At 36.1% G+C, this 21,651-nt stretch overlaps 1 long non-coding RNA gene across 1 annotated transcript; it reads left to right on the top strand.

The window, feature by feature from the left end:
• Positions 1-1,169: 1,169 nt before the first annotated feature.
• On the top strand, positions 1,170-5,866 carry LOC137656635 (uncharacterized). The gene is made up of 2 exons (XR_011046978.1): positions 1,170-3,255; positions 3,292-5,866. It is a non-coding gene; the product is annotated as an uncharacterized lncRNA (long non-coding RNA).
• Positions 5,867-21,651: the final 15,785 nt, after the last annotated feature.

Raw genomic sequence — 21,651 nt, 5'->3', positions numbered from 1 at the left:
CATAATATATTCATAGGGTAAATTACTAAATCAAATAAAACATGTATAATTGAAGGAGAATTATATATAAGGATATCTCACGAGAAAATGACAAAATTCAGTGTTGTGTAAAACCCTTTCTCCCCTTCAATTTACAAGTGCTGTTGCCCAAAAAAGGGTTTTCTTGTTCGCCAGAAGATGGTGCTGGGAACTCGTGTATAGATGTAATAAATGGGATTTTTTTTTTTTAAGGAACACCAAGAAATTAATCACGTGATCACTTCCGCGTGAATACATATATTTTGATGATATATAAACTACATGAAAAATATCATCTACAATCTGAACAGATTTATCGAATAATAATTTCAGTATATCAAATTTTAAGTTTCTATGTGGCGAAGTCAAAAGAACAGCATTTCGTGAGTTTAGTGATCAAACAATTCGATTTTAGAACGAAAAATTCTGGGAAACAATGGATTCAATTATAGCATTTCGTTGTGATTCAATTTTTTTTTCATTTCGTTTTTTAAAAGACCCATGATTTTTAAAACAATCTCCCTTCGTTGTTTTAAAGGTTTAAATGGCAGAGGCAAGGGACATTGACATTGCCCTATCGAGCAGGACAATGTCCTAGAGACTAACCTTATATAACATATGATCAGCGCCCAAGCTAGGACCAAGGAGGGCCAGGCAGTGGCTGCTGATGACTCAACAGATAGACCTATAGGCTCCCTTGTCGCGACCAAAGGAACTAACGAAATTAAGCGGGACTCGAACCTCATGCTGGCGTTAACCAGTCATGGACGTTACCACATCGGCCACTCCAACAGTAGTTAGTATTTTTAGGAATTGCTCTCTCTCTCTCTCTCTCTCTCTCTCTCTCTCTCTCTCTCTCTCTCTCTCTCTCTCTCTCTCTCAGATAATAATTTGTAAGTGCAATTTATCTTCATTAAAACTTTAGACAGATTTTTTTAAATACTTCTCGAATTCATTGTAAGATAAATTATTAGAACAAAAGTATTATAGAGTTTCTCGTGTTCCATGACGAGCTACATATGCATAAAGGTACTACAAACTCAAACGTACACTGGATTATTTCTGACGAGAGAGAGAGAGAGAGAGAGAGAGAGAGAGAGAGAGAGAGAGAGAGAGAGAGAGAAAACATGAGTGTCGAAGAATAGAATTTTTTCGCGTTACGAAGTATAGCGAAAAATAATTGTCCTAACGACATGTAAGCAGATCTTAAGTGTCTTGTTACTTAAGTTCAGTTGTTATGTAGGCAGTGGCCAATGAGAATTTAGTGTTGGGTGAAACGTATTCAATGTTTGTAGAGGTATTTAGTAAGTGGTCACTTTCTAGCGCACGCTAGCCCGAGCAAGTCAAATTTATTAGCCAGGACGCCAGGCAGGGTCAAATGCAGCTTCAGATGTGAATAGTGTTTTCACGCTAGCAATCAGAATGCTGAAACCGTTTCAAGAAGTGATGGACAATCTATTATCCGATTTCCAGCAGAATATTCAACAAGTATCCGCACCTCGTTAAAGTATGATGGAAAACCATTTGAATGAGCATCGCGTTATTTTGAGGAAACTGATACGAAAATGTTAGCATTAGATGCGTTTGTTTATCAACTTGGAGGACAAGGAACATCTAAAACTGCTGCAGAAACGAGTTAGTACGCAAAGAGCAGCATCGTCGAAAGTGTCAAGCTAGTTAAATATCGAGGGAAAGTGTGGATTCATATCAACTTTGATGGAAGAGGTCTAGAGCTCAATAAAGGCCGAGAGTTGACATTGGAGCTGGGAACGTACCAAGAAAGACGTCGAAAAGATAAGTGAAAATATAGCTGTTTTTATTTTGTATACTTAGCAGTTGGTACAAGGAAATTGGAACATTGTGTTTATTTTATTTTATTGTTTTTAATCGCCTGTTGGTTGTTGTTATTCACAATACATTGAACAGAATTAGATTGGGATAGTCATTGACGTCTAAAAGGTCTATCATAAAATTCCATTTCAAAACCGTTACTGTAGTTGTTGGATTGGGTAACAATAGGTCAGAAAGGGACGAATCAGAGTTTATTAAAAGAGAATGGGTGACACTGGTATCAGAAAAACTAAGAAATAATTCCTTCGACGGTGACCAAGAATGGAAATGGTAAGCAAAGGCTGGTTTTTTATTACAAACTTTTTAAGGATTTAATCAGTCTACAGTCTGCTTATCGCATAGAAATCTATTAAAACGTTGCCAATATCTTTCTCATTGGGGAAAAATGTAAAAAGTTTTTATAATGGATTATCTTTAGATATTTTTGAAAGCGGCGGTACATCTTTACTAAAGTTCTTAAGTCTGTTAGATATTGGAGATCTAAGGAAGTGAAGATTGAAGTATTTTTAGATGATGGCATAGCTGCGGATGGTTGTTTTGAAGGGGCATCGGATGCTAGTTATTTACTTTTAAAAGCTTCAAGATTTGGATTTATTTACAAGAAAGTATAATTGTTTTTCAGACTCTAAATTGTATTTGGAAAGGTTTACAGAGGACGAATACTGAAGGAAAATTTTGTAACTACAGTATTAGGATAAACGATGTCGTTAAAGATCTTGTTTAGATGCCCAACCTTCTGAATTAACAAAAACGTTATTTTAACGAATATCTTTTGGACAGAATTGTCTGTTACATAATTTCCACGAAATTTGTCGTGAGAAGTATTGTTAAAATGTAAACGATAAAGTATTTCTGTATTTTTACATATTGAGCAAAGCTAGTTGAGAACTTAATGAAGAAATATCAGATGCTCTGGTTGTGATCACGTTTTTACGCAGAAATTCATTCTTTTTATTTTGGTCGTTACTTTAACTATATACTTGCATCAGACTTATTTAACCTATTACTTCATTGTGACGCCTAAGTTGTAGGCAGTTTATCACTATATTGTGACGCCGATAATGTAGGCAGTTTATCACTATATTGTGACGCCGATAATGTAGGCAGTTTATCACTATATTGTGACGCCTATAATGTAGGCAGTTTACACTATATTGTGACGCCTAAGGTGTAGGCAGTTTATCACTATATTGTGACGCCTAAGGTGTAGGCAGTTTATCACTATATTGTGACGCCTAAGATGTAGGCAGTTTATCACTATATTGTGACGCCTCAGATGTACTGTAGCAGCTTAGCACTATATTGTGACGCCTCAGATGTAGGCAGTTTAGCACTATTGTGACGCCTCAGATGTAGGCAGTTTAGCACTATATTGTGACGCCTCAGGTGTAGGCAGTTTATCACTCTATTGTGACGCCTGAGATGTAGGCAGTTAATTACTATATTGTGACGCATCAGATGTAGGCAATTTATCACATTGCGAAGCCTCGGATGTAGGCAATCTTATCAATATATTGCAACGCCTCATAGGAAATTTACCGCTATATTGCGACGCTTCAGACATAGGAAATTTACCGCTATATTGTAACTCCTCAGATTTTATAGTTATATTGTGACGCCTCTGGTGTTGGGAAATTTATATGTTGTGACACCTCAGTAGTAGGTTTGGAGTAATTCTGAAGTTTTTAGCGATGAATACAGGGCATTTTTTTTTATCATGAAAAGAGTGGTTGGAAACTGGACAGCAAATGAATTTTTAAAATTAAACATTAAGGAGCAGGAGGCAGTCGACAGAATTATGTAAAGTACTTTGGCAATGTTTGAACGTTGTTTCAGATAAAAGATTTTCGATTTTAATGCAAGTAGGTAGCAAAAAGCCAGATTTGGAAATCATAGAAAACAAAGAATTTAAACTTGTACTGAATACACTGTTCAGGTCATCAATGTATGTAAGCCCAGAAAGAGTACAAAAGAGTGGATATTTTGAAGTGTTGTCAACTAACATGGATGAATGGTCAATTCTTGCTTACATTTTTCAGAGTTATGGACTTGTGAGAGTTATTCATTCTTTAGACTGTTTTGCTACTTTTAAAAATATGTTGAGGTTTTTAATCTCTAATATTGGTGTCCCGGTACAGAGGGAATTGATGCTTTAACTTGAGGTTTGGTGCTTTATACCAAAAGTTATTAATAAAATGGAGGTAAAAATTCTTAAGTAGAATATTCTAGAGTGAAAGTCCTCTCCATCTTGACTGTTGATAATAACGAGGGAAGCTTTATTGTTAAATTTTTTGTGTTTACGTAACAAAAGGTTATTACACACGGCAAAGAGGGAAATTTTTCGCTGAAATTTAACTTTGATATAGAAGGTAAAGGTTTTTGAAATTATAAGTATATATGTACAATGTTTTATTTTTGGAATCTGCTTTCCAGGATCGTGAATACAATGAAATGCCAGCAGTCGTCTTTAACGGTGGCATCTAATTTGGACAGGAAATTGGGGGACCTCAGTTGTCATGAGCATCTTCTATCATCGATGAATGACAGCACCGACAAGGCCTACCAACTTGTCTTTCAACAAAGAGAAGCTTACAATAATGGTCACGAGCAAAGCGAAATGCCATTGTATGTTGCTTTATTTATGACTCTTTTATTAGATTCCGGCGCTATAGTAATCTCCAGTGATCAGGCTATTTATGCCATAACGTGCATGCATGAAATGAGGGGTTACATAGATCCAACGGAAAATTCACTTGTTAAATCTTTGCAAGCACCTGTGAAACATTAAGCTGGTAGATCGGTGCATACAAAGGATCTTTTTGATAATATGGTGTTGCAGAATCCGTGCGGATTATATTTTCCTATATTGAAAAACTTTTATTATTTTGATAGATCATTAAGGTTTTCTTATGAGATTTGGGGAATTAAGTTTATTGTAATTTGAAGATTTCTTAGTTGAACAGAAAAAAAAAATTAAAAATCACCAATACTGTGAAGTTTTTGATATCGGAAGTTGTCACAAATGCTTTTCCATATTTGATGTATTTTGCTTGATACAGAGGAAGCTGGAATGATTTTGTCCTTTGGTCGATTTCTCTTTAAGAAGTTTTTTAAAAGCTCCTGTAATGTAACCAAACAGAATTTTTTGTTAAAACTGTGGCTACAAGTTCAAACATCGCAAACGATAACGTCAATGATAGGTGTCTTCATAGACATGAGTGTTGGTAGTCTGTTTCAAGTAAACATGTTTGTCAAAGGCTTCAAAAAGAGGTTAAATGTGTAAATCATTCAATCGGAACATTTATTTCTCTCTCTCCATTTTTTTTCCTTCTCTCCCTTTCTTTGGTATTATCTAGGGTCAACCGGCACGGTGCGCTATAATGCAATTTAATGTTTTATTATGTTTATACCTGTAGTGTAGAGAATGCGGAGTGAAGTGAGGACTAGAATTTTTTCGCGTTACGAAGTATAGCGAAAAATAATTGTCCTAACGACATGTAAGCAGATCTTAAGTGTCTTGTTACTTAAGTTCAGTTGTTATGTAGGCAGTGGCCAATGAGAATTTAGTGTTGGGTGAAACGTATTCAATGTTTGTAGAGGTATTTAGTAAGTGGTCACTTTCTAGCGCACGCTAGCCCGAGCAAGTCAAATTTATTATTAATATTATTATCATTATTATTTATTAGTAGTACAAGAGTGAGGTTCCACCACTCAAATTTGAGTTACTCTGCATTATTGCCGTGGATACACAGGTTTCCATAGTTTTTTCAAAACTTGAGATTTTGTTTTTTATCTATGGTTTTTCCTGGGCGGCAGAGGAGGCTTATATGTTAATTTTAAAGTTTGTTCATTTTGTTTTAAATATGCACTGCTATATCAGTACAGAAGTTTGTAGAAGTTATTAGAATGTGATGTTATATCTAAATTGTTTTTTAAAAAGTATGATTCATTGGAAAAATAAACCTGGCGTCAACCGGCACGGTGCGCTATAATGCAATTTAATGTTTTATTATGTTTATACCTGTAGTGTAGAGAATGCGGAGTGAAGTGAGGACTGGCTGATAGAGACAGCGTTGGAGGAGTAGCCTATATTCATGAATGTGAGATAGAGGACTTATTTGGACATAGTATATTGAAGAATGTTGGAGACTGGGTGAGTGAGTGTTGGAGAAAGATTAATAAGAATAATATGGTGTAATAAAACTGAGATAATATCAGCAGAATTAGTTATAATGTATCTTCTAATGAAATCAGCAGCAGTTGGGTGCTTCGCTTGAGTTCCATGATTGAACATTTATGGTACTGAGCGAAACATTGTGAGAAACAACGTCTGGCTCTACTAGAATTTCCCGCTGGGAAAAGACTTTCGCATTTATTTTCGTCACCTTCAGAGGTTTACAGCAAGGTCCTTCGAAAGTACAGTAGATCCACCGAGGAAGATGTCTAGTAATAATTAGTCAAATCTACAGGATACATTAAGACAGACAGGCCACATACAGGCAACGTCCACCTCGTGGTGTCCGTGAACAGCCCAGGCTAGGAGAAAGCAGGTGGCAGAAAGGCACTATAGGGGGAAGATGGAGAGGCAATTTATATTAATAACTGTAATATTTTTATAAATAAAAATATTAGTAACAACAACAAAAAACAACAACAACAACAACAACAACAACAATAATAATAATAATAATAATAATAATAATAATAATATTATTATTATTATTATTATTATTATTATTATTATTATTATTATCAAATATATTCAGACAAATGGAGGCCGTCCTTTGACTGTAGACTTCATTCCTTTCTGTTGAAGAATTTTGACATGCAAATTGGGAAGCTGAAATCCTAAACTTGTACAATTTAGTTATGAAATATATTGACAAACGTTTGATATATATATATATATATATATATATATATATATATATATATATATATATATATATATATATATATATATATATATATATATATATATATATATATATATATATATATATATATATATATATATATATATATATATATATATATATATATATATATATATATATGTGTGTGTGTGTGTGTATGTGTGTGTTTGAGTGTTTGTGTGTATATAATGTATACATAATGTTATGATAGCTTAATAATGTCACGTAATATATATTTTGTCCTTTTCGTGTAGTTCCCCCTTAATTGTACTTTCATAGCATTTACTCTGTAATCCTTGTTTGAACTGTGATTTTGTTTGTATTTAATTCTCCTTGCTGGAGAGAAGTTTAGTCTCCTTTAAAGGGAAGGTTAGAATTGGTTTTTAAATCAGATTCTCTGGCACTGTGTAACTATCAAGGATTACTTGGTAAGTATCTTCTGTATTTCCTAAGTTGCTCCAGCGAGAGTTATATATTTTGTATTTTATTCAGTTGTTTCGTTTTAGTGTACGTGATATGTGGTGGTCTGGTATATGAGTTCACGTAGTTTATTTATTTGTATATATTTTGTAGTGGCCTCTGAGAATAATGACCCCCTTTAGTTCAGTGTTTTGAAGTGTAAGGGGCGAACTACCAATTCAGTCTTTTAACTTTGCGATGATGTTGTTATTATGAATCTCAGAGGTTGCTTGTAAGGCGTATAAACTAAACACTGAATACTATAGAAGTAATTTTCGTAGCTTTTGAAAGGCAAAATTAAATGTGTAGAACATTTTCATACTTTAGTATTTTGATGTGGGTCAAATCAGCTCTGGCGGACACATTTGAAAAGTAAAGAGAATTGAGTGTTTGAGCAAATTTTACGAGGTATTCAGTCTAACTTTAATAGAAAGTAATTATAATTATATTACACACCTGGTAGGCTCAAGTACCATATGTTAGTTCATGTGTATCGCTTGAAATTGTATGGAATAAATAGTGAAAAATACAGATAGTTAATCATGGCTACTGGGAGTACAGGTGATAATTCTTCATACTATAAAAGTCTAACTTTGTAAACTTAACACTTATAATCTTGCATGAAATTTCGTGCAATTTCGTGCATATTAAGTCCCCAGCTTGAAAAAACTAGACTGATATTACTACATTTTTTCAGATGTACCTCTACCATCAGCTGTTGCTTCAAATGTGGTATTGACACCTGGGACTAATCTAGTCTGTCAAGAGACCCTACAGAATACCTTACAAAAAGGAAGCTATGGAACGTGTTATTCTTATCCAGAAAGGGTTGGCAGAAAAGTGATAAACTCGTGGGCCTCCCCCTGTATCCTCTACCAAAAAAACCAGGTAAGTCTTTGAGTCTCTGAAGGTTATCGGGAGTTAAACTCTGCTGCCACCCATAATGACTCTAATCATTTGAATAATTTTAATATTGTTGCAAATGATAATTTTTTAAATAAATTTTTATAAAGATTATACTATAAAAGTACCCTTGACAAAATGCTAGGAAGGCTTCTTCCTGTATCATATCTCTAGTACAATTTCGATGCTGTTATTCCCCTTTGAAATGATAAAATGCTGTTGAAACCTTTCAACCTTTTAATGTTCTGTTTCAGATGAGATGTTGTCATTGATGACAATGGTCCACGACGATACATGGAAAGAACATTTAAAGACCGTGAGACCTGTTTCTTCACCTTTGAAATCTGGCAGAAGACTACCATTGGATAAGTCTTGTAGCGCTGGTCATGGATGTTGGGAGTGGAATGATTGCACCCAAGGATGATGGTTACATGCATTAAAGAATATCCTACTCCGTAAACAAGGCAGTTCAGTGTTCTATTTAGCATGGCTGGATTTTATTAAGAGTTCTGACCGAACTTTTTCGGTAGTTGCTGTACCTCTGATTTATCTCGCCAGCCCTAAGGTTGACTATAGTGGGCAGAATATTGTCAACGTGCATTTGCAGCTATTGAAATAGTCTTCTGTGTTGAAGGCTATCTGAATCCGACAAGCTGTTAATCTCAAAGTATTAGCTAGTGATGTGGATGTAGGAGCAGTTTTGATGCAGACCAGTGACGATAATGTACTACACCAGATTTCTTATTCAAGTAGACTGAAGCCTCAGTTCCTAGTTTACAGTGGAAGAGGTGGCTTGGGCTCTCCTTCATGCTCTTGAAAAATTTGTTTCGTATATAAATAGTCTCTCTTCTAAATAAAAATTTAGACAAATCAATCTTTTTTTTTCTGACCGTAATCCATTGTCTTTTGTAAGTAAATTTAAATAAACTAGATCAACTCTGAGCCTTTTGGTTCTGCAGCAATATAAAATAGGGATATTGCTTATCAAAGGTAATGTCAAACCTCATTGCTGACATGCTTCCAGATTTTGACTTTTGCTTCTCTACACAAAAATTGTAATCAATCAGTTACTTGGATCTACAATGTTCTGACTCCTCTTGGAGGGATGTGTTTATAAAGTATTCTCTTAAATATTTATCCCTTTTGTGCTCCCTAATGTGCTTTCATGTAATTTCATTGAACCGTTTATACTTGGTTATTCTTTGTTGTTTAATCTTTGAAAGTTAGTATTTGTTCATGTAGATTCACTTAATCTATAATGTAAAGGTATAATTTAGTTCTAAAAGTATTTTCGTACTTTTCTCTTGGAGATGTGTTTTCATGTTGGTAGTACAGTATAGTTGAAACTAAAAGTTAGGGTGGTTCTTGGCTGTTATATAACAACATCCGGGAACTAGTGCATAAATATCTGGAAGCTAGTAATTAGTTAAATAAACCAGGTAATAATTACATTATTGTAAATACACAGAAAACTCCCCACACCGTTTGGAACCAATGCATGCGCAGTAACTCGCCATCACTCTCAAATATAAACAATGGCCTCGGAATGTAAAATATACTTCACATTTTAATCGATCGATACAAAAGTTATCATGGCCCAGGCCTCATTAAACATAGAGGAAAGGCCAAGCTAGCCAACACTCGTCCATTTCTTACGGTCAATTCCAGTTTCTTTAGTAATTAAAGTCATATATTAACTCGGAAGACAATGAAAAGTGTATTTTTTGTTAGTGAAAGTATCAAAGAAGTCCTATCTATGAACAGAGCACAACAGATTACTGACATTAAATGTATATCCATAGAATACTGGAGGATTGACCCACAATCTCTGGTAAAACTGACACAGAGTGGTTTGGAGGACTGATCCACAATGTTTATTTTCTTTTCTAAAGCTAATTCTTTGGTATTATTGGGGCAAACCACCCGTTCATGAGTTTCTGAACCCCTTTATATAAAGACAATTATGGGGGACCCCAGTGGGAAACTGGCCAAACATGGTTATTTAACACTTGAGATTTGCAAAAAGGTACAGAATCTAACAAACCCACCTAACCAAACCTAGTAGTTCCCAGGTCACAACCCCTAGCCGGGGCAAGCCCCGGACCCCCTTCCCAGGTCACGACCCCTAGCTGGGGCCAACCCCCTGGACCCCCTTCCCAGGTCACAACCCCTAGCCGGGGCCAAGCCCCCGGACCCCCTTCCCAGGTCACAACCGTTAGCCGGATTGATTTGATTTAAGTATAGATTTCTTATATAAAATTTACCAATGCCTGTTATACAAGTTTTTATATGTTATTGTATTTAATCAAATAACTTTAATAATAAATGCACTATAGTATACTAATAAAAAATGCACTATAGTATAAATAAACATTGTTGGTCAGTCCTCCAAATCACTCTGGGTCACTTTTACCAGAGATTAAGGGTAACACTAGGATGGCCGAGGTGTCGTTTTCGACACCTTCAAATTTTTAACTAATTAGTATGGAATAACTGATTTTGGCTCAATGCTGAGTCTTATAGACAATTATTAAATTTTTAAAAAGATGCTTAACAGACCTAATTTTTAAAAAAATATTCAGTGGAATAGCTGATATTTGAGGTTATACCTTAAATGGCCAAGGTGTCGTTTTTGACACCTAGGCTATTTATATGGTAAATTCATTTAAAAACTCCTCACAAGCAATAATATTTGTGTTTGTGTCCCCTATCTATATATCTATCTATTTATACACACACACACACACACACACACACATATCTATATAATGACTTTCTTTCAGTATGAGGTATACTATATATTTGTGAATTTCTTTTCAGACTTGTTATTCCTGACTTGAATATCCTTGAGAATTCTGTGTTTCGTGATCCTTGGCAAAGGAAACAGTTACTAAGCACTCATCATTCATATTAGCTTAGTGGTAGTCATACTGAATATATTAGAGATGGCTGCTTCACGGTGTAAGGGAAATAAAGATTTCTATACTGTAGAAGAAGCATTGAATATTATCTTCCAATCAGAAGATGAAGTTTCAAGTGATGGTAGTGATGGTAGTGAAAATGAGTTTTTACTACAAAAAAAAGTTTCTTCAAGCTCATCAGATTCTGATGACTATCAAGATAGTGAAGACGAATCCACTAGACAAGCAAGTACCTCATCAGATATACAAGCAAGCACTTCTACAGATAGAAATACCATCATTACACGGCATGGGATTGCCTAGGAACCTTTATCATCATCTCGGAAAGGAAGATATAGCCAAAGTCAGGTATTCAAAGCTACTTCTGGCATTTCAAAAACTGTGAAAAATGTAGCTGCAGAATCCCCATATTCTGCTTGGAGAATCTTCATTGATAAAACTATGCTACGGAAAATTCATAAATGGACAATCAGTGAAGGAAAAAATCACGATGAAAGCTGGGTGTTATCCTTAGAAAAGTTTGAGGCCTACATTGCTTTGACATATGCAAGGGGAGTGTACGGAAAAGCTCACAGTGCAGATTTTTTGTGGAATAAAACCTATGGACCAAAAATATTCGGAGAAACCATGTCTAGAAGTGATTACAAGAAAATACATAGATTCATTAGGTTTGACAACAGAAGCACAAGGTCAGAGAGGATCAAAAGTGACAAATTTACCCACACTAGAGACATTTTTGTCCTATTTGTTGAAAATTGCAGAGGTGCCTATATACCAACATATAGTTTGACAATTGACGAACAGCTATTGCCCATGAAAAACAGGTGCCCATTCATTGTATTTATGCCAAATAAACCTGATAAGTTTGGAATGAAATTTTGGGTCCTTACAGAGGTAGAAAACAAATACATTGTAAATGTGATCCCCTACTTAGGAGCCATAGAAAAGGAATCAAGGTTAGGGGTTCCCTTGGCGGAACATGTTGTGCTCAGTCTTACTGAAGTTGTGAAGAACAAAGGCTATAATGTAACAACAGACAACTTTTTTACATCTCTTGAAGTTGCAAGGAAACTGCGAGATAGAGCTACTTCAATTGTCGGTACTGTGAGAGGAAACAGCAAGCATCTGTCGAAAGAAATGACTTTACAAGAAAAGGGGAAAAAGTATGAATCCAAATTCTATTTTCAAGATGAAAGTGAATGCATGTTTGTTAATTATCAATGCAAAGCTAATAAAAATGTGTGCCTCTTATCAACAATGCATAGTTCTCCAACAATTTCGGAAGGTGAGAAGAAGAAACCAGCAGTCATTGATTTCTATAATGCTAATAAAGTAGGAGTAGACGTAGTCGACCAAATGCTCCGAAAGTACAGTACACGTTGTGCTACAAGACGTTGGCCCCTTGGAGTTTTTTGTAATATACTGGATATGGCAGTTATAAATGCATGGATTATATACAAACTAGCATCAGGGAGAACAATTAGTAGGAAGGAGTTCATTTTGGAGCTCATTGAAAGTCTTAGGCATGCTTATGTTCAGAAGAGAAGCTTACCGAATCTTGCGGATGTGCCCTCCACAAGCTCATCATTACCTAAGAAACGTCGCAAGTGTCATGGTAGAAAATGTTCAAATGCTACGATTACTATTTGCCAAGTATGCAAAAAACCTACTTGTGGCAAATGTGCAAAGGATGAAACTAGGGTAGTGTTTGTAACATGTAAAGATTGTGGAATCTAAGATATTGATAAATAATTGGCCTACAGGATTGTAAAAAGAATGTTATAGCCTACTTCAAAATGAGGTCAAATGTTATGTAATAACAATATTCTTTAATAAACTATGTATTGCAAACATATGAGTTATTTCATTAACCATATATGATTATTTTTCATGCCAAATTTCAATAAAAATCATAAGGTGTCGAAAACGACACCTCGGCCATTTTATATATATCAAAGGAGCTGGCCATCCTAGTGTTAAGGGTTAATTCTCCGCCAGGGTCAGTCCTCCGGTTACTGATCCATATATTTACTTGTACAACGTTCTTCATAATCACAGGGAGATAGGGTTGATGATTATATTTTAATTTTAGCTGAATACATGAACTGTAAATTTTTCAAACAGGTCATCTCGTGATTTATCAATTTCAGACCGTGATTAGTGGTACGAACCGTAGTTTATCTTTGCTTTGCACAGTTGCTGGCTTTATATGCAATTAAACATGCCTGGTAGCCATTTATGCATCTGGCAAAAGGTAATGGATGTATACACTATCCATCATGTTCTTCCCCACCATTATCCCTACATTAATGGGTCAGTTGCCTGATGCGCCTTCTCCAATGCCTTTGGTCAAAGGCATCCTCTTCCACCAAACCTCCTCTCTCCATATCATCCCTCGCCTCGACGGCATCTAATTCTCTGCCTTCCACTTGATTTTCTCCCCCTAACAGGTTTCTCACTCCCTCCCAACCATCCATTCTTAACATGTGCCCACGCCATCTCGGTCGTGACACCCTTATCATCTCGGTAATATTACTGCACTGACATTCTATTTGTTTCATCATTTTCCAATCTTTCAAGCAGTGATATTCCCATGAACCACCTTCGCATTCTCATGTCTGTTCTATCTCTTCTTTATCCATGTGGGTTATTATTTGTGATATGTCTTTTGACCAGGAACAGCTATGCTGTACATTTTAGGGGGAAGAATCATAAACATTGAATAATTGTCGTCGCCAAAATCAAAGATTTTGCGAAGGCTATGGATTGTTTCTGAGCAATTTTACACAAAAAGTAAGGTTCCGATTTTGAACAAAGTTGGTAGTCGTGTTGGGTAGTGCTCAAGGAGGAATTTGTAACATTTTGGATAACGTAGAGGTACACAGCAGTACTGTACTTTGAAATAATCACAATATTAATTGCATGACAAATAATTTGTTTGTGAACAACATTGAACAAAAACTACACAACTAATTTCAACAAACATCGGTGGACATGGGAGGTATGATCCAAAGACGAATTCATTAGACGTTGAAGAAAATACGTCAAAGTATAAGTACGCATTGGAGTTAAGAGCAAAACAAGACTGCTTGGCATGGCAAAGGCGTGCTCTTTACTGAGTGCTCATTTAGTTAAATATTGAATTATATGAATTTACAATAAATTCCCGTAATACTGTCGATTGAATGTCCCTCTTGGGAGACATCCTCTTGTAACAGATGGAACTGAAAGGAGGGGGAAAGTATGGTCATTCAAAACTACTTCCAGGATATGAATTAGCTGACATTTAAAAGCAGACACCATTAAAAAAAAAAAAAAACTTTTTTTAAGCTACCGTATGTCATTGTCTGAGTAAATATTACTTGGTATGAAACTGAGTGCTGGAAGTAACAATGAAAATTTCTCTTTGCAGTGCTTTGAATATGTTAAATATCTTGTCTAAATGTGTCAACCTCTGTAATGACATGCACAAAAAGGATATGACTTTTTTTTTTACCTCTTCCAACAAAGTTTGGAAGGTTATGTTTTACCCCCTGTTTGTGTGCGTTTGTGAACAGCTTCCGGGCCACAATTTTAACATTAGAATATTGAAACTAGCAGGGATTAACTTTTATGTAAAATCCTGGGAATGATTAAATTTTGGAAGTCCAATGTCAAAAGGTCAAGGTCAGAGTCAAGCAAAATGTCCAACTCACGTAATCAGCTATAAGTTTGGACATTGTTGTCAGAGAGACTTCAAACTTGGTCCATAGTTGAGTGTATGAAAATCCACGCTAATTGATATATGTTAAGGTCAAAGGTCAAGGTCGAGAAATAAACTGCTGCGGCGGCAGAGGTCCGCGCTCTACTGAGGGCCCCTTTAGTTTTACCTCTGTTCTGCATTCCCTTATCCATCTGAGTGTTGAATAAAAGGTTTTTGTTGTAGGAACAGTCCTTTATAATTATGCCTGATTTTACTCATCTCTGAGGTGGCCATTTACTCAATTCATATAGAAAACAGTCAGTAATGAAATCAATGACAGCTCTTTGTCTCTAATACATGTAATCCTCAGAAAAATTAAAGGTTTTCTCTCCAAGATTAAGAAGACACCGGAAAGCTTATCACCCATTCATTGCAAGTTCCATTACAGATAACTAAAGTGTACTGGATTGTCTACAATATGCTGATAGTAAAACACATGAAGTGCAAGAAATATTCAACATCACCACTTCCAATATTGGTTTCTGTATGAAGGCACACCCTATCATATGGTGTAAACTTGATCAGTCCCAAAACCATATCATACTGACAGGAACATTCCTTCTTGAATGTGCATTTATGAGGATGTTGGGTAAGAAGACGGGTGAAAGTAATTTTTTAGATATCGTACTTCACACTGGACTCACTGAAACAGGTTCACTGTTAGGTGTTCTTTTTGGGTTACATTATGACGGGGCACTTCACTAACAACGCTGCATTAGAGACATTGGAATAACTTTTCATCAGGCAGTGCCAAGACGGTCAGAATGTTGAACTCTATCAGCATCGTCTCAATATTCTGGCTGATGTTGTAATGAAATGTTCTCCTGATACCATTGACTCAGCCATGAACAATGAGGCAGAGTGACAATACCTACACAGATTCTTAGCTTACTTGGAAGAAAGCTAAAAAAATTTATTTATTGAAAAGATTGCTCAGATGAAGCGGTCTTACATAGCTCGTATGGGAATTTTTCTGGTTTCACCTTACATACACACTACATATACGTCACGCGTTCTTCTTATGTTAAGTTTATCGGACAAACAGCACAAGGTACTTGATCTACTTCTCTATGCATCTGTGCAACAGAGAATTGAGACATCCGAGAACAACAGATTTTCTGGAACACCGTGCAATATTTGTTGCATGTTCTTTCATGCCAGGAAACTGCTCTGCAGTGGATTAAACAATGCCGTAAACTTTCATATGACAAACCAAGTTTTGTGGAGGCAGTGGCAGTGGCCTCACAGGCTTATTCACAAACCGAGAAGCTTATCAGAAAAGGATCAAGTTAACATACATTAGGTCTCAATTTGCCAACTCCATGTTCAATCTGGTATATATGCAACCACCAGAGAGTCATGAAAATAGCAATTGCTAGGAACCAAAGGAATACTGAAAAGTTTATCAAGGCACTTCAAAGCTTTCTCAACTTATTCACAGTAGACACAAAGGATAATCTGATACTTCTGCCTTTTGGTAATACAGCAACACATGAGCATGACGTGCTTAGAGTAAAGGTTGTCAGAGCAGAAGCACATGGTGGTTTCATTGATGATTGGTTGAAGAACTACAGTAACCTCTTTGAGTCAATTAAGAAAAAAAATTTAAAGACACTTGGATCCATGGATTAGAAAAGTACCAAGATATCAATAGACAGCAAAATTGTATAGTTCAAGCTCAAGGAAATGCGCTTTTCTAGTTATTGATGAGAAGTTAACGAATTGGAACTAAGTTAAACCTGGAAGACCTAGTCCAATTCCCATGATGCCTATTCCTTACATTGAAATAACTACTGATGTTTTTTTTTTTCCTGTAAAACTGATAATTGCAAGTTATGTTATCACGTGAAAAAAAGAAGTATATGATGCACCATACCCTATTGGAAAAGAATTTCTTACAATCTACGATTGAAATGCTTGCTTGTTCTTGGTGAAAGACATCCCAAGTAACTTCATGCTATTATGGCAGAAGGTCTTCAGCATGCTGTACAAGGATGTACATGCAGTAATTAGCACAGATTTGTACATACCAGTCTATTATGGTAAGTATATTAAATATGCTTTTTAACTTTATAATAGAACATCTTTTTTTTTTTGCAAGACGATTTCATAGTTTTATTTATACATGTATGGTAATTCTTTTTTTATTCATCTATTAAATATTATGAAATTGTTATTACATAGACCACGGAATGCATCAGGTGGTGACAAAATTGTTGTACTAGGTGAGAAGACAAAATGACATGTCATTCGGAAGGGCTTTCTGAGCAATGAATAATAAACAGCAGTCCAGTCGGGTAATACGTCTTACGGAGAAACTAATACATCACTATGATTAGGGTAGTGATATTTCAATTTAACATGAATAATAACATGAACAACTTAAAGGGTTAAAGGGCACTCGTGAATGGCAGAGGTAAGAGATAGGAACATTGCCTAAGCAAGCAGGAGAACGACCTAGAGTCTGATCATATATACATACGATCAGCACCTAAGCACCCTAATTATCCAAGCTAAGACCAGGGAGGGCCAGACAATGGTTGCTGATGACTTAACAGATACACCCATAGGCTCCCCAAAACCATTATCCGTAGCTCAAAATGATGGTGAGGTAAAGGAACTAACGAGTTTGAGTGGGTCTCGAACCCTAGTATGGCGATCACCAGGTGAAGACGTTAGCAATGGGCCACAACTACTTCATCATCAGGAAGCGTAGGGGCCAGGATGCTTACACTAATAGACTGTGCAGTACAGAAGTTACTGTAATATGTGATAGACGTGCCTACCTGCTGAAGACAGATGATGGCCACATTATCAGCAAAAGAGTGCTACCTTCACTGCAGTTGTCCATATAGGAAACAGATTCAAGTTATTGAATATTGATGTTTGGCACTTTTAGATACTTACATTTATGCTAACTAAACAAATTTTAGTAACTACACAGTATATAGAAAAAAACATTTTTAGCTTATACTGCATGCATAGCATGAGGCATGGTTACCGACCAGTTAGAGACAAAAGCCCAGAGAGTGATGTCTTCTTCCTGCTTTTGTACTATGCACTTGAGAAAGAAGAGGTCAATATTTGATTTTATGCTAGCAGGTAAACAAGAGGTGGCTGATAAGCGTATGTAAACTAGCTAGGGGCATGTAAGACATACACAAAGAAGCATTGTTCTTACTTCTTCTATTCTAAGGTTATGATTCAGTTACCTGCTTTAAGATGATTGGAAAGTTGAAGCCTCTGAAATTCCTTCAAAATTTGGACCACTTTGAAGTTTCCCTTTCTAGATTAGGTGAGGCCTGGAATATGCCATCCTATTTGGTTAATGAGATGGATGCTTTCACAGATAATGTCTATATAGACCAGGCATGTTGATTAACTTCGCTAACTGCAACCGACCGACCATGGCTTCGAAAAGCTCAACATGCATTTGAGCACGTTACCACCATGCTGCAAAAACCTTCAGCAGCATATCAGGGGTGTTAATTACCAGGTGGCTATAAGCCTGATGTTCCTGTTGCTGACAGTGAGAGTTACGGTTAGAACCTAGTTCATAGGGAGTTGAAGCTATTATGGTTTGACTGTAGGTAGCACTCTACCTAAAGAATTTATTAACATCCAAGACCAGCCAGGTGCCAGCAATGATGATGATGAGGAAGAGAAAGATCATGATGAGGTTGAAAATGAACATTCATCACAATACTGTGATCGTGATAATTTCTGTTGCAAAACTGGGGCCTGAGTGTTTGAAAGTGAAACCTTAATTTTCTAAAAAAAAAAAAGACCTATAATGGGTGACTGGAAAGTTCAGCAATGGATTCCTTAGCCTTAAAAAAAAGAAAATAAATAATTTAGAATCCGAGAATATGACTCTAGGATAATTAGAACCAGATATATGATGATATACAGCTTTCCTATGTATCGCACAGAAGACAGTACCTATGAAAATGGGGTAAAATTGCATATTGCCTCCGAAGTTATACAATTTTACCTCTCAGATTTGCATAAGAGACAGAGTAAAGGTTTAAGAAAATATGTTTCTTTCTGCTGTCATAGTTTCCCATGTAAGGGGAACTGGAATATTCATGTAATTGTGGAATTTATTTGGGATCTGTCTTTTACTTGAAAATTACTTGGTTCTTTAAGTGTAATATCGCGAATGGTTCCATGGTTTTCCTTCTTATTCCACTGTTGCGTTAGAATTTCATATCTATTTTTATTACCAATCTTCTAAACCTAAATAATTGAGATAGTAGCCCAAATGTTAAATAAGACAAATAAAATCTACCTTTTAGCATATTTTCTATTATTATTATTATTATTACTATCCAAGCTACAACCCTAATTGGAAAAGCAAGATGCTATAAGCCCAGGGGCTCCAATAGGGAAAAATAGCCCAGTGAGGAAAGGAAATAAGGAAATAAATAACTGAAGAGAACAAATTAACAATAAATCATTCTAAAAAAAGTAATGTCAAAAGAAATATATCATATATAAACTATTAACAACGTCAACAACAAAAATGTCATATATAAACTATAAAAAGACTCATGTCCGTCTGGTCAACAAAAAAGCATTTGCTCCAACTTTGAACTTTTGAAGTTCTACTGATTCAACAACCCGATTAGGAAGATCATTCCACAACTTGGTAACAGCTGGAATAAAACTTCTAGAGTACTGCGTAGTATTGAGTCTTATGATGGAGAAGGCCTGGCTATTAGAATTAACTGCCTGCCTAGTATTACGAACAGGATAGAATTGTCCAGGGAGATCTGAATGTAAAGGATGGTCAGAGTTATGAAAAATCTTATGCAACATGCATAATGAACTAATTGATCGACGGTGCCAGAGATTAATATCTAGATCAGGAATAAGAAATTTAATAGACCGTAAGTTTCTGTCCAACAAATTAAGATGAGAATCAGCAGCTGAAGACCAGACAGGAGAACAATACTCAAAACAAGGTAGAATAAAAGAATTAAAACACTTCTTCAGAATAGATTGTTCACCGAATATCTTAAAAGACTTTCTCAATAAGCCAATTTTTTGTGCAATTGAAGAAGACACAGACCTTATATGTTTCTCAAAAGTAAATTTGCTGTCAAGAATCACGCCTAAAATTTTGAAAGAGTCATACAAATTTAAAGAAACATTATCAATACTGAGATCCGGATGTTGAGGAGCCACCGTCCTTGACCTACTTACAATCATACTTTGAGTTTTGTTAGGATTCAACTTCATACCCCATAATTTGCACCATGCACTAATTTTAGCTAAATCTCTATTAAGGGATTCACCAACCCCAGATCTACATTCAGGGGATGGAATTGATGCAAAGAGAGTAGCATCATCTGCATATGCAACAAGCTTATTTTCTAGGCCAAACCACATGTCATGTGTATATAGTATGAAAAGTAATGGGCCAAGAACACTACCCTGTGGAACACCGGATATCACATTCCTATACTCACTATGGTGCCCATCAACAACAACTCTTTGAGATCTACTACTTAAAAAATCAATAATAATGCTAAGAAACGACCCACCCACTCCCAACTGTTTCAGTTTGAAAACAAGGGCCTCATGATTAACACGGTCAAAGGCAGCACTAAAATCAAGGCCAATCATACGAACTTCCTGACCACAATCAAGGGATTTCTGTACAGCATTGGAGATTGTAAGAAGGGCATCACATGCTCCAAGGCCTTTCCGAAAACCAAATTGCAAACTAGGGAATAGATGATTACCTTCAGCAAACCTATTAAGACGTTTTGCCAGAAGACGTTCAAAAACTTTAGATAATATGGGAGTTATGGAAATTGGGCGGTAATCAGTGGGACTTGAGCTACCACAAACACATTTACATAGAGGAGTAACATTACCAATTCTCCAACAAGTGCTAAAAGCTCCTCTTCTTGCTAACTTGCGTAAAATAACAGATAACTTTGGAGCTAGGAAATCTGCTGTCTTTATAAAAAAAAAAGGAAAAATACCATTAGGGTCTACACCTCCATAAGCATCAAGGTCCATCAACAGAGCTTTAATCTCACGAGATCGAAAAGCTAAACTAGTTAGTTTAGCCTCCGGAAAACAGGAATGAGGAAGTTCAAGTTTTTCATTACTCTGTTTACTGTCAAAAACATCAGCCAAAAGGGTTGCCTTTTCCTTTGGACAGTGAGTGACTGAGCCATCTGGTTTAAGTAAAGGAGGAACTGTTGCATCTACACCAAAGAGTGTAGATTTAAGGGTAGACCACCATTTATGTTCCTGAGTTGTACCAGAGAGGGTTTCTTTTATGATTAAATTGTACTCCTTTTCAGTTGAGGCATAAACTCTCTGAGCAAAAGCTCGAAGCTGAGTATAGTTGTTCCAGGTCAAATCTGATCTGTTACCCTTCCAAAGGTGATAGGCCTCCTGCTTCTCCAAATAAGCACGTCTACAAACATCATTGAACCACGGTTTGTCCTTCATTCGGTACCTTAGCACACGAGAAGGGATACGCCTATCAATTATGTTGACTAGATTCTCATTCAAAGGGACAACAGGATCTACACTATTATATAATTGTGACCAATTCAAGCACAAAAGATCATGCAAAATCCCATTCCAGTCTGCTTGGGATTTCATATAAATTTTACAAGAATATGATATATCAGGGACAGGCTGCTCAGTCTTCACTAATAATGAAATCAAGGCATGATCAGAAGTCCCGACTGGAGAACCAACCTTACTAGTTATAACGCCAGGGGAGTCAGTGTATACGAGGTCCAAGCAATTACCAGACCTGTGAGTAGCTTCATTTATGATTTGCTCACAGCCTGATTCTGAGGCAAAGTCT

The sequence above is a fragment of the Palaemon carinicauda genome, chromosome 17, assembly GCF_036898095.1.
Source record: "Palaemon carinicauda isolate YSFRI2023 chromosome 17, ASM3689809v2, whole genome shotgun sequence".
Classification (NCBI taxonomy): Eukaryota; Metazoa; Arthropoda; class Malacostraca; order Decapoda; family Palaemonidae; genus Palaemon; species Palaemon carinicauda.
Note: the sequence above shows the minus strand (reverse complement) of the source record. Positions and strands in the feature narration are given on the sequence as shown.